The sequence below is a fragment of the Schistocerca piceifrons genome, unplaced genomic scaffold (assembly GCF_021461385.2).
Source record: "Schistocerca piceifrons isolate TAMUIC-IGC-003096 unplaced genomic scaffold, iqSchPice1.1 HiC_scaffold_1255, whole genome shotgun sequence".
NCBI classification, from domain to species: Eukaryota; Metazoa; Arthropoda; class Insecta; order Orthoptera; family Acrididae; genus Schistocerca; species Schistocerca piceifrons.
Genome location: NW_025727075.1, coordinates 120,001 through 123,554, shown reverse-complemented (window position 1 = coordinate 123,554; position 3,554 = coordinate 120,001). Strand labels below are relative to the sequence as shown.

The 3,554-nt window shown below is 54.7% G+C and overlaps 1 non-coding gene across 1 annotated transcript in view; it reads left to right on the top strand.

Moving 5' to 3' along the window:
• Positions 1-2,478: 2,478 nt before the first annotated feature.
• The window catches only part of LOC124730933, a 1,909-nt gene continuing 833 nt past the window's right edge, over positions 2,479-3,554 (top strand). Inside the window, exon 1 of the ribosomal RNA XR_007008099.1 lies at positions 2,479-3,554. This exon is cut by the window's right edge and continues 833 nt beyond it. This is a non-coding gene — a ribosomal RNA (small subunit ribosomal RNA).

Here is a 3,554-nt window from a genome sequence, read left to right as displayed (position 1 = left end):
ACTATAATCACTATCAACGAACCTGCCGCCCCCGCCCCCCCCCCCCTACACCTTTCCGTACAACAACGTGTAACCTAACCTAGACCTAACCTAAACCTATGTTGTACCTTAACCTAACCTATGTTGTACCTTAACCTAACCTATGTTGTACCTTAACCTAACCTATGTTGTACCTAAACCTAACCTATGTTGTACCTTAACCTAACCTATGTTGTACCTTAACCTAACCCATGTTGTACCTTAACCTAACCCATGTTGTACCTTAACCTAACCCATGTTGTACCTTAACCTAACCCATGTTGTACCTTAACCTAACCCATGTTGTACCTTAACCTAACCCATGTTGTGCCTCAACCTAACCCATGTTGTGCCTAAACCTAACCATGTTGTGCCTCAACCTAACCCATGTTGTGCCTCAACCTAACCCATGTTGTGCCTTAACCTAACCCATGTTGTGCCTCAACCTAACCCATGTTGTGCCTTAACCTAACCCATGTTGTGCCTTAACCTAACCCATGTTGTGCCTTAACCTAACCCATGTTGTGCCTTAACCTAACCCATGTTTGTGCCTTAACCTAACCCATGTTGTGCCTTAACCTAACCCATGTTGTGCCTTAACCTAACCCATGTTGTGCCTTAACCTAACCCATGTTGTCGCCTTAACGTAACCCACGTTGTCGCCTAAACCTGCTCTGTAATTGTTATACGACTCGTTCAATTACTGTAGTGTTGCCCACCCGCAACCCTCGCAATATAGTTCGCTACTCGCACTTGCCCGCACCCCTGTGTATCGCTTCATGTTAAACACCCTTGCAAGTCTTGCTCACTTTCCACATGCTCCTGCTGTACACTGTAATGTGGATGGCAGCAGGACGTACATGCCGCCCCTCCCCACGTCCCCACCTTGCCCCCTGCCTTCGCAAGCTGGTTGGTGAGAAGTTTGCATGTTCAATGCCCTTCGCATGCGACGTACTCAGGCTACGTTGTGGTGCGGCCTGTGTCAACTGTCCGCTGATGTCGTACGCGTGAACCACAATCTGTACTGCACATTCGTCCTTATGTACTGAATGATACATCGTGGCACATGTGTGACCGCACAACGACTGCGCCCAAAAACGGCGGACCCATACAGTGCAAATATTGTGCACGCAGCTACGTGTCGTCTCCCTATGAGAGCTGGATTGCAGTGTGGTACGCCATAGAGACGTGTGGGAGGAACGGACGCCGTGGATGGCGATCAGCATGAGCTGTCTGTTGATGTATTCGGACCTAGTCGTCTCTCCTCACACACCGTGATGGCATGGTGCACCGCGTTCCATATCTGCGACATGCTACAGAGGGCCGGTTGACAGTCGTTCGAGCAATGGACATCGCATACGTACGGGGGCCACCTTCCACGTATTGTCTAGGCGTGCACATTTTGTTGCGTGTATGTGGGCAGACCGTAGTGTGGCGTGACACCTGACACAGGCATGCAATAATCGTTGAAGTTGCAAATGGCGATGGACGCCTGCGTTTTCTGGTGAAGTTACGCAAATGAACAAATGGTAACCTGTTGTGGTGCGGTTGTTCTCGCTAGGGGTGAATCGGTGATGGCGACGATAGGTTGAGGTACTAACCGGTTGTTCCAGCGATACCCACCATGCCGACGAAACTGAACGGCATCTGGGTGTGAAGCGATACGCGGCGGTGGCTGGGTGGGACCGTCCCCGGCCGGTGAGGGGGCGCCTCCCGGCGTGCTGGCCGCGCGGTGCGTGGGCGCACGCGCTACAGCCGGCTGGTGGGGGCGGCCAGTGGCAGGCGCGCCGGCCGACGGACGCGGCAGGCGTCGCAGCTGCGCGCCGGCGCACCCTGCGCGCGGCGCCGTGCGGCCAAAGTAGGTCCTCGCGGGCCCGGTGCGAAGCGCGGTGGACATCTTCAGTGTGCTGGTCCGATTGAGGACTGTGTGCGTTGAGGATGCGCCCGCCGCCCGGCGCTCGGCGCCGCGACGCCGTCTGCTGCTCGGTCGCCCCAGCGGTTCTCGCTGGTGGTTTGTATCGCAGCTGTGCGGATGTGTTGGCGCGTGCGCTGTGCTGGGAGAGTTCGCTTCGGCACCCAAGTGGGGCTTTTGTCCTTCTGTGGCGCTGGCGTTGGAGCTGCCGGTCACCGTAGGTGGCGCGTGTTGTCTCCCGCCGGCAATGCCACGACAGCACGCTCCCGGGCCTCTGTCGGCAGCGGCAAGCTCAGTTGGGAGCACGGGTGGTCGCACCGAAAGCGTCTACTCGCCTAACTCCGGGCGATTGCGCCTCTCTCGAACCCGACCAAGTACTTGGGACGGCGCTGCGCGCCGCCGGGACCTGAGAGGGTTTCGAGGTGTATTGTGCAGGGGAGCTCAGCCTCCTCCTGTTTGCAGAATGATTGAGCGGACGCTTGCGTGTTCGCGCGGGCCCCCGGGACACACTCCCGGGCGGCCGGCTGCTCAGCTCTAGTTGACGCAGCTCCCTGGTTGATCCTGCCAGTAGTCATATGCTTGTCTCAAAGATTAAGCCATGCATGTCTCAGTACAAGCCGCATTAAGGTGAAACCGCGAATGGCTCATTAAATCAGTTATGGTTCCTTAGATCGTACCCACGTTACTTGGATAACTGTGGTAATTCTAGAGCTAATACATGCAAACAGAGTCCCGACCAGAGATGGAAGGGACGCTTTTATTAGATCAAAACCAATCGGTCGGCTCGTCCGGTCCGTTTGCCTTGGTGACTCTGAATAACTTTGGGCTGATCGCACGGTCCTCGTACCGGCGACGCATCTTTCAAATGTCTGCCTTATCAACTGTCGATGGTAGGTTCTGCGCCTACCATGGTTGTAACGGGTAACGGGGAATCAGGGTTCGATTCCGGAGAGGGAGCCTGAGAAACGGCTACCACATCCAAGGAAGGCAGCAGGCGCGCAAATTACCCACTCCCGGCACGGGGAGGTAGTGACGAAAAATAACGATACGGGACTCATCCGAGGCCCCGTAATCGGAATGAGTACACTTTAAATCCTTTAACGAGTATCTATTGGAGGGCAAGTCTGGTGCCAGCAGCCGCGGTAATTCCAGCTCCAATAGCGTATATTAAAGTTGTTGCGGTTAAAAAGCTCGTAGTTGGATTTGTGTCCCACGCTGTTGGTTCACCGCCCGTCGGTGTTTAACTGGCATGTATCGTGGGACGTCCTGCCGGTGGGGCGAGCTGAAGGCGTGCGACCGCCTCGTGCGTGCTCGTGCGTCCCGAGGCGGACCCCGTTGAAATCCTACCAGGGTGCTCTTTATTGAGTGTCTCGGTGGGCCGGCACGTTTACTTTGAACAAATTAGAGTGCTTAAAGCAGGCAAGCCCGCCTGAATACTGTGTGCATGGAATAATGGAATAGGACCTCGGTTCTATTTTGTTGGTTTTCGGAACCCGAGGTAATGATTAATAGGGACAGGCGGGGGCATTCGTATTGCGACGTTAGAGGTGAAATTCTTGGATCGTCGCAAGACGAACAGAAGCGAAAGCATTTGCCAAGTATGTTTTCATTAATCAAGAACGAA